Here is a 10,195-nt window from a genome sequence, read left to right as displayed (position 1 = left end):
CCACCTCTTCTTAATATCTTCTGCTTCTGTTAGGTCCATACCATTTCTGTGCTTTATTGAGCCCATCTTTGCATAAAGTGTTCCCTTGGTATCTCTAATTTTCTTGAAGAGATCTGTAGCCTTTCCCATTCTGTTGTTTTCCTCTATTTCTTTGCATTGATCACTGACAAAGGCTTTCTTATCTCTCCTTGCTATTCTTTGGAACTCTGCACTCAGATGGGAATATCTTTCCTTTTCTCCTTTGCTTTTCACTTCTCTTCTTTTCACAGCTATTTGTAAGGCCTCCCCAGACAGCCATTTTGCTTGTTTGCATTTCTTTTCCATGGGGATGGTCTTGATCCCTGTCTCCTGCACAATGTCACAAACCTCCGTCCATAGTTCATCAGGTACTCTGTCTATCAGATCTAGTCCCTTAAATCTATTTCTCAGTTCCACTGCATAATAATAAGGGATTTGATTTAGGTCATACCTGAATGGTCTAGTGGTTTTCCCTACTTTCTTCGATTTAAGTCTGAATTTGGCAATAAGGAGTTCATGATCTGAGCCAGTCAGCTCCCGGTCTTGTTTTTGCTGACTGTATAGAGCTTCTCCATTTTTGGCTGCAAAGAATATAATCAATCTGATTTTGGTGTTGACCATCTGGTGATGTCCATGTGTAGAGTCCTCTCTTGTGTTGTTGGAAGAGGGTGTTTGCTATGACCAGTGCGTTCTCTTGGCAAAACTCTATTAGCCTTTGCCCTGCTTCATTCTGTATTCCAAGGCCAAATTTGCCTGTTACCCCAGGTGTTTCTTGACTTCCTACTATATATTCCTACATATATCATTAGGGAACTTCAAATTAAAACAGCAGAGAGAGCACCATGCTTATATCAAGAGAATGGCTAAAAAATGTTTTCAATAAGAAATAAACCTGACAATATCAAATGCTGGTGAGAAGGTGGAGCAACAGGGGTGATTATTGATTGCTGGTAGAAATGAAAAATAGTACAATCACTTTGGAAGACAGTTTGGCCATTTCTTATAAAACTAAACACAGCCTTACCGGGCAATCCAGCAATCACAGTCCTATGTATTTACTCGGTTGAGTTGAAAATTCTGAACCCAAACGGCTACACATAAATGTTTATGGCATTTTTATTTATAGTTGTTCCACCTCATGTGAAGAGTTGACTCATTGGAAAAGACTCTGACACTGGGAGGGATTGGGGGCAGGAGGAGAAGGGGACGACAGAGGATGAGATGCCTGGATGGCATCACTGACTCAATGGACACAAGTCTGGTGAACTCCAGGAGTTGGTGATGGACAGGGAAGCCTGGCGTGCTGCAATTCATGGGGTCGCAAAGAGTTAGACACGACTGAGCGACTGAACTGAACTCATAATTGCCAAAGACTTGGAAGCAAGGAATATAATATTTATTGAAGTACAGTTGATATACAATGTTGTGTTGATTTCTGCAAAGTCACTCAGTTACATATATATACATATATATATAATAGATGCACATTCTTATATTCTCTTCCTTTATGGCTTATTCCAGGACATTGAATATAGTTCCCTGTGCTATAAGATAGGACCATCCAATCTGTACGTGACAGTTTGCATCTACTAACCCCAATTTCAAGTAATGCTCAAAATTCTCCAAGCCAGGCGTCAGCAATATGTGAACCGTGAACTCCCTGATGTTTAAGCTGGTTTTAGAAAAGGCAGAGGAACCAGAGACCAAATTGCCAACATCTGCTGGATCATGGAAAAAGCAAGAGAGTTCCAGAAAAACATCTATTTCTGCTTTATTGACTATGCCAAAGCCTTTGTCTGTGTGGATCACAATAAACTGTGGAAAATTCTGAAAGAGATGGGAATACCAGACCACATAACCTGCCTCTTGAGAAATCTGTATGCAGGTCAGGAAGCAACAGTTAGAACTGGACATGGAAAACAGACTGCTTCCAAATAGGAAAAGGAGTATGTCAAGGCTGTATATTGTCACCCTGATTATTTAACTTCTATGCAGAGTATATTATGAGAAACGCTGGACTGGAAGAAGCACAAGCTGGAATCAAGATTGCCGGGAGACATATCAATAACCTCAGATATGCAGATAACACCATCCTTATGGCAGAAAGTGAAGAGGAGCTAAAAACCCTCTTGATGAAAGTGAGAGAGGAAAGTGAAAAAGTTGGCTTAAAGCTCAACATTCAGAAAAAGAAGATCATGGCATCCGGTCCCATCACTTCATGGGAAAGAAATGGGGAAACAGTGGAAACAGTGTCAGACTTTATTTTGGGGGGCTCCAAAATCACTGCAGATGGTGACTGCAGCCATGAAATTAAAAGACGCTTACTCCTTGGAAGAAAAGTTATGACCAACCTAGACAGTATATTCAAAAGCAGAGACATTACTTTGCCGACTAAGGTCCGTCCAGTCAGGGTTATGGTTTTTCCAGTGGTCATGTATGGATGTGAGAGTTGGACTGTGAAGAAGGCTGAGCGCCGAAGAATTGATGCTTTTGAAGTGTGGTGTTGGAGAAGACTCTTGAGAGTCCCTTGGACTGCAAGGAGATCCAACCAGTCCATTCTGAAGGAGATCAGTCCTGGGATTTCTTTGGAAGGAATGATGCTGAAGCTGAAACTCCAGTACTTTGGCCACCTCATGGGAAGAGTTGACTCATTGGAAAAGACTCTGATGCTGGGAGGGATTGGGGGCAGGAGGAGAAGGGGACGACCAAGGATGAGATGGCTGGATGGCATCACTGACTCGATGGACGTGAGTCTGAGTGAACTGCGGGAGATGGTGATGGACAGGGAGGCCTGGGGTGCTGCGATTCATGGGGTCTCAAAGAGTCGGACACGACTGAGCGACTGAACTGAACTGAACCCCAATTTCCAGTCTACCCCTCCCCTGCCACACCCCTATTGGCATCCACAAGTCTGTCTTCTATGTCTGTGAGTCTGTTTCTGTATCACAGGTAGGTTCATTTGTTTCGTATTTTAGATTCCACATATAAGTTATATCATATGGTATTCCTCTTTCAGACTTACTTCATTTAGTATGATAATCTCTAGATCCATCCACGTTACTGCACATGGCATTATCTCATTCTTTTTCATGGCTGAGTAGTATTCCATTGCTTATATGAACCAAATTTTCCTTATCCAGTCAGAAGTCAATGGACATTTAGATTATTTCCGTGTCTTGGTTATTGTGAATAGTGCTGCTATGAACATAGTGCTACAAGCATATTTTTTATTTATAGTTTTGTTTGGATATATGCCCAGAAGTGGAATTGTTGCATCATATGGTAGCTCTTTTTAGTTTTCTGAAAAGTTGCCATATTGTCTTCCATAGTGGCTACACCAACTTACATTCCCACCGACTGTGGAAAAGAGTTCTATTTTCTCCACACTCCAGCATTTGTTATTTGTATACATTTTAATGATCACCAAGTTGACTGGTATGAGGCAGCACCTAACTATAGTTTTGATTTGCATTGGTGCTTCCCTGGTGGCTCAGAGGTTAAAGCGTCTGCCTGAAATGCAGGAGACCTTGGTTCAATCCCCAGGTCAGGAAGATCCCCTGGAGAAGGAAATGGCAACCCACTCCAGTATTCTTGCCTGGAGAATCCCATGGACAGAGGAGCCTGGTGGGCTACAGTCCATAGGGTTGCAAAGAGTCGGACATGACTAAGCAACTTCACTTCACTTAATAATTAACAATGTTGAGCATCTCTTCATGTGCCTGGTAGCCATCTGTATGTCTTCTTTGGAGAAATATCTATTTAGGTCTTCTCTCCATTTTTCAATTGGGTCACTTGCTTTTGTTTGCTTGTTTTTGAGTTGTATGAACTGTTTGTTTATTTTGGAGATTAAGCCCTTGTTGGTCACATCATTTACAAGTATTTTCTCCCATTCCGTGGATTGTCTTTTCATTTTGTTTATGGTTTCCTTTGCCATGAAAAAGCTTGTAAGTTTGATTAGCTCCCATTTGTTTGTTTTTTATTTTCTCCTTCTATTGCCTTGGGAAACTGACCAAAGAAAAATTGCTATGATTTATGTCAGAGAATGTTTTGCCTATGTTCTCTTCTAGGAGTTTTATGGTTCTCTTCTAGTCTTGTAAGTCTTTAAGCCAGTTTGAGTTTATTTTCATGCATGGTGTGAGGGTGTGTTCTATCTTCATTGATTTACATGCAGCTTTCCAACTTTCCCACACTACTTTGCTGAGGAGACTGGTTTTTTTTCCCATTTTATATTTTTGCTTCACTGGAATATTATTAATGGATAAAAAGAATTGAGCTATCAAGTCCAGGAAGAATCTGAAAGGCATATTACCAAATGAAAGAAGCCAGTCTGAAAAGGCAGTATGATTCCAGCCATCTGACATTCTGGAAAAGGCAAAACTATTAGAGATGGTAAAAAAAATCAGTGGTTGCTGGGGGCTCAGGGGTAGGGGATGAAAAGATGATTAATTAAGCACAGGAGATTTTAGGATGGCAAAGCTATCCTAAATGATGCTTTAAAGGTAGATACAAGACATTATATCCTTAGCAAAACCCATAGAACTGTAGACACAGAGTGAGCCTTAATATAAACTAGAGACTTTAACTACTGATAATGTATTGAAAATATTGGCTTTTTGGTTGTAGCAATTGTACCACATTAACGCAAGATGTTAGTTACAGGAGAAACTGTGTGAGAGGTTGGTATTGCGGGAACTCCCTTTACTCTCTGCTCATTTTTCTATAAATCTAAAACTGTTCTAAAAGTGATCTGTTAATTTTTTAAATATGAATATTTAATTGATGGATAGCATTGTGATATGTGTGATCAGTTGCTTCAGTCACGTCTGACTCTTCGTGACCCTATGGACTCTTGGCCACCAGGCTTCTCAGTCCCTGGGACTCTCCAAGCAAAAGTACTGGAGTGGGATGCCATGCACTTCTCCAGGGATCTTCCCAATGCAGGGACTGAACTCATGTCTCCTGCATTACAGGCAGATTCTTTACTGCTGAGCTACCAGGTAGCCCCAGCATTGTGATAAAAGCAACCATAAATATTTTCCCCCGTGATTTCCTGATACTTGATGAACCTCTCTATCCAGCAGCTAAACCAAGAGTATTCCCCCTCCTTTGGTGAATGTCTGTGCTGTGCTTAGTCAGTCAGTCATTTCTGACTCTTTGGGACCCCATGTTCTGTAGCTCACCAGGCTCCTCTGCTCATGGGGATTCTCCAAGCAAGAATGCTGGAGTGGGTTGCCATGCCCTCCTCCAGGGGATCTTCCCAACCCAGGGATCATGCCCAGATCTCCCACTTTGCAGGCGGATTCCTCACCAACTGAACTATCAGGGAAGCCCAACATAAGGAGCGCCGAGGAAGCTGCAAGCCGATCAGAATGGGATTCGAACCCATGGGTGCAGAGCACAATGGATTAGCAGTCCATCTCCTTAACCACTCGGCCCTTTGGTTAATGGCAGAACAATTATAGAGAAATGAAGAAAAAAGACTGAGTTTTGGCTTTGGGGTTTCAAAAATCCAAAGATGACTTAGAAGACTATTCAGTCCATTTGGTAAGGTTTTTCCATGGAGGAATAAGCAGGAGAAAATTTCTTGGAGAGAGAAAAGCTGAAGGGGAAGCAGGAGAGTTAAAAAGACCTGAAAATCTCGACATCTCAGTTCACCCAGGTGGCCTTAACAGAACACGATAGACTGGGTGGCTTAGATGACAAATATTGATTTCTCACAGTTCTAGAAGCTGGAAAGTCCAGCATCAAAGTGCTGGCAGAGCTTCCCTGATGGCTCAGTGGTAAAAAATCCACCTGCCAGTGCAGGGGACATGGGTTTAACCCTTGATCTGGGAAGATTCTACATGTCGTGGGGCAACTGCTGAAGCCTGTGTGCTGTAACTACTGAACTGTGCTCTAGAGCTCAGGAGCCGCAACTACTGAAGCCCCTGCACCCTAAAGCCCATGCTCTGCAAAAAGTGAAGCCACCGCAATGAGAAGCCCGAGCACTGCGACTAGAGAAAAGCCCGCTCGGCAATGAAGACTCAGCACGGTCAAAAGTAAATAAATTAATCAAATTACTCTTTTTTAAAAGGTGCTGATAGATTCTGTGTCTGGTGAGGGCCCTCCTTCTGAATTACAGATAGTAGCCTTCTCCTTACATCCTCACATGGCCTTTTCTTGGTGTGTGCACAAGGAGAGGGAAAGATCTCATGTCTCTTTCTCCTTTTATAAGCACACTAATCTCTTCATGAAGGCCCTACCCTCATGACCTCATCCAACCATCAATCACCTCCCAAAGACCCATCTCCAAATACCATAACATCAAGCATTAGATCTTCAACATATAAGTTCAGGAGGGACACAGCTTTCAGTCTGCAGCAGCCCCCAAGCTTCAAGAGAGGTCAAGGAAAGGGGGTGATGCAGAGAGGTGTGCGATGATCCAAGGGCAAAGTGGCCTACCTTTCTCTTCTTAGGGAAGGAGGGCCTCTGCAGTTCCCCAGTGCCCAGCATGACAGGAACACGGAGCGAGAAGAGGCCCAAGAGGACCCTGACCTTCCAGGCTGGTGCTGAGGAAGCATGGCCAAATTTCTCCTCTGCAGGAACTGTGATAGAACCAGACCTGTGGGGACCCTCAGTCAGCAGAAGCAACGACACAGCAGTGACCTTCATGGACCAGAGGACAATGTCCACCACAGTGGGCACCACCCTGACAGACAACAGCAAGGATGGACTCCTTATCCATATCCCCACCTGATGCCATGATCCCCTCCACGTTCCTCAAAGTGAAAGTGAAAGTGAAGTTGCTTAGTCGTGTCTGACTCTTTGCAACCCCTGGACTGCAGCCTACCAGGCTCCTCTGTCCATGGGATTTTCCAGGCAATAGTACTGGAGTGGATTGCCATTTCCTTCTCCATGTTCCTCAAAAATCAGACTAACTCTAAAAATTAATCCAGGAAACCCTAACTGAAAAATAGAAGTTAGGTTGAATTCTCTAAGTACAGATAATTACATTTCAGGACTTCCTCAGCACACCAGTGGTCCAGTGGTTAAGACTGCACTTCCACTGATGGGAAATGGGTTCAGTCCCTGGTTGGGGAACTTGGATCCCCACATGCCACATGGAAAGAGATAAAAAGAAAATTACATTTCTGTGTACCTGAGTTTGTGGGTTAGGATTCACTCACGCAAAGACTAGATAAACCTTCTTTGTTTCAGTCTCCAGGTTAAGGACGGTCTCTCATTTCATTCTTTTCTCATCAAAAACATTCATAACTTTCATTAAATGCCTTAAAGAAAAAAAGTGTTTTTTCAAATATAGCATATTAATGGGTTCTCTTTTAAAACAGGATGTGTACACATCTGTATACACTTCTTAGTGTGCTAGAGTATCATTTATCTCCTTTATACCACCATCTACAAAGACTATTTCCCCAAACCCTCAGTATAGTTGTTTGATAATTGAGTAGTAAATATTTATTTTAAAACTCTTATTCAGTTTAGTTCAGTCATTCAGTCATGTCCAACTCTTTGAGACCCCATGGACTGCAGCACGCCAGGCCTCCCTGTCTATCACCAACTCCCGGAGTTCATCCAAACTCATGTGCACCGAGTCAGTGATGCCATCCAGCCATCTTATCCTCTGTCATCCCCTTCTCCTCCTGCCCCCAATCCCTCCCAACATCAGGGTCTTTTCCAATGAGTCAATTCTTTGCATGAGGTGGCCAAAGTATTGGAGTTTCAGCTTCAGCATCAGTCCTTCCAATGAACACTCAGGACTGATTTCTTTTAGAATGGACTGGTTGGATCTCCTTGCAGTCCAAGAGACTCTCAAGAGTCTTCTCCAACATCACAGTTCAAAAGCATCAATTCTTCGGCACTCAGCTTTCTTCACAGTCCAACTCTCAACATCCATACATGACCACTGGAAAACCATAGCCTTGACTAGATGGACCTTTGTTGGCAAAATAATATCTCTGCTTTTGAACATGCTATCTAGGTTAGTCATAACCTTCCTCCCAAGGAGTAAGTGTCTTTTAATTTCATGGCTGCAATCACCATCTGCAGTGATTTTGGAGCCCAAAATTAAAGTCTGACACTGTTTCTACTGTTTCCCCATCTATTTCCCAGGAAGTGATGGGACCAGATGCCATGATCTTCATTTTCTTTTTTTTTTTTTTTGATCTTCGTTTTCTGAATGTTGAGTTTTAAGCCAACTTTGTCATTCTCCTCTTTTACTTTCATCAAGAGGGTTTTTAGTTCCTCTTCACTTTCTGCCTTAAGGGTGGTGTCATCTGCATATCTGAGGTTATCGATATTTCTCCCAGCAATCTTAATTTCAGCTTGTGCTTCTTCTAGGCCCACGTTTCTCATAATATACTCTGCATAGAAGTTAAATAAGCAGGGTGACAAGATACAGCCTTGACATACTCCTTTTCTTATTTGGAACCAGTCTGTTGTTCCATGTCCAGTTCTAACTGTTGCTTCCTGACCTGCATATAGGTTTCTCAAGAGGCAGGTTAGGTGGTCTGGTATTCCCATCTCTTTCAGAATTTTCCACAGTTTATTGTGATCCACACAGTCAAAGGCTTTGGCAGAGTCAATAAAGCAGAAATAGATGTTGTTCTGGAACTCTCTTGCTTTTTCCATGATCCAGCATATGTTGGCAATTTGATCTCTGGTTCCTCTGCCTTTTCTAAAACCAGCTTGAACATCTGGAAGTTCTCGGTTCATGTATTGCTGAAGCCTGGCTTGGAGAATTTTGAGCATTAGTTTACTAGCGTGTGAGATGAGTGCAATTGTGTAGTAGTTTGAGCGTTCTTTGGCATTGCCTTTCTTTGTGATTGGAATGAAAACGGACATTTTCCAGTCCTGTGGCCACTGCTGAGTTTTCCAAATTTGCTGGCATATTGAGTGCAGCACTTTCACAACATCATCTTTCAGGATTTGAAATAGCTCAACTGGGGTTCCATCACCTCCACTAGCTTTGTTCGTAGTGATGTTTCCTAAGGCCCACTTGACTTCACATTCCAGGATGTCGGGCTCTAGGTGAGTGATCACACCATCGTGATTATTTGGGTCGTGACTATCTTTTTTGTAAAGTTCTTCTGTGTATTCTTGTCACCTTTTCTTAATATCTTCTGCTTCTGTTAAGCCCATAACATTTCTGTCCTTTATCGAGCCCATCTTTGCATGAAATATTCCCTTGGTGTCTAATTTTCTTGAAGAGATCTCTAATCTTTCCTATTCTGTTGTTTTCCTCTATTTCTTTGCACTGATCACTGACGAAGGCTTTCTTATCTCTCCTTGCTATTCTTTGGAACTCTGCATTCAGATGGGAATATCTTTCCTTTTCTCCTTTGCTTTTCAATTATTACTACATAAATATGATTCACAACAAAGCAGTATAGCGTATATCAGAATTACATTTCCTCTCTTGATCAAATGTTTTTCCTGTAATTAGTCATTGCTTCATATTTTCCTTACTTAGTGTTCTATCAATTCATTCTGAAGCTTTCAAGCCTCTCAATATGATCAAATTTATTATCATGTTTAATTATTTTCTGTTTTCATTTTTATTTTTTAACAACTTGTTGAGGTTTAAAGACAATAAACTGTACAATTTAAAACATTTAATTTGAGAAATTGTGGCCTATGTATATACACCTGTGAAATAATCACTGCAGTCAAGGAAATGAACAACTTCATTCTGTTCTTTAGTAAACCCTCCTCCCCACTTTTGCTTAAATTTATGCTTCTTCCCCAAACAGTGATCCTCTTTCTCTCACTATAGATTAGTCTGCCTTCAATAAATTATATAAATGGAATCACATATTAAAAAAATAAAAAAAACACAGTGTGGGGGCTTCCCTGGTGGTCCAGTGGCTAGGAATCCTCCTTGCAATGCAGGCAGCATGGGTTGATCCCTGGTCGAGGAACTAGGATCCCACATGCCCTGGAGAAACTAAGCCTGAGAGCTGCAATTGAATATCCTGTGTGCTGCAACTAAGACCCGATACATCCAAATTAATTAATTAAAAAACTACAGGGTGTGTAGCAACACATTCAGAGATGCATGTTAAATCAGCATTTGAAACGTCTTCCTAGAAAACACAATCTACCCAGAATCAGTAGTTCTTCCAAATAACATTTCTGATACACAAATAGAGTGGAGAAGAAAGCTCAGTTAAATCAATTT

General features: G+C 41.8%; 1 non-coding gene across 1 annotated transcript; it reads left to right on the top strand.

Moving 5' to 3' along the window:
• The first annotated feature begins 3,497 nt into the window (after positions 1-3,497).
• TRNAF-GAA (transfer RNA phenylalanine (anticodon GAA)) lies at positions 3,498-3,570 on the top strand. The gene has a single exon. It is a non-coding gene; the product is annotated as a tRNA-Phe (tRNA).
• The last annotated feature ends 6,625 nt before the right edge of the window (positions 3,571-10,195 follow it).

This window comes from Budorcas taxicolor, chromosome 11 (genome assembly GCF_023091745.1).
Source record: "Budorcas taxicolor isolate Tak-1 chromosome 11, Takin1.1, whole genome shotgun sequence".
In the NCBI taxonomy this organism is placed as follows: Eukaryota; Metazoa; Chordata; class Mammalia; order Artiodactyla; family Bovidae; genus Budorcas; species Budorcas taxicolor.
This window is presented reverse-complemented; position numbering and strand designations above follow the sequence as displayed.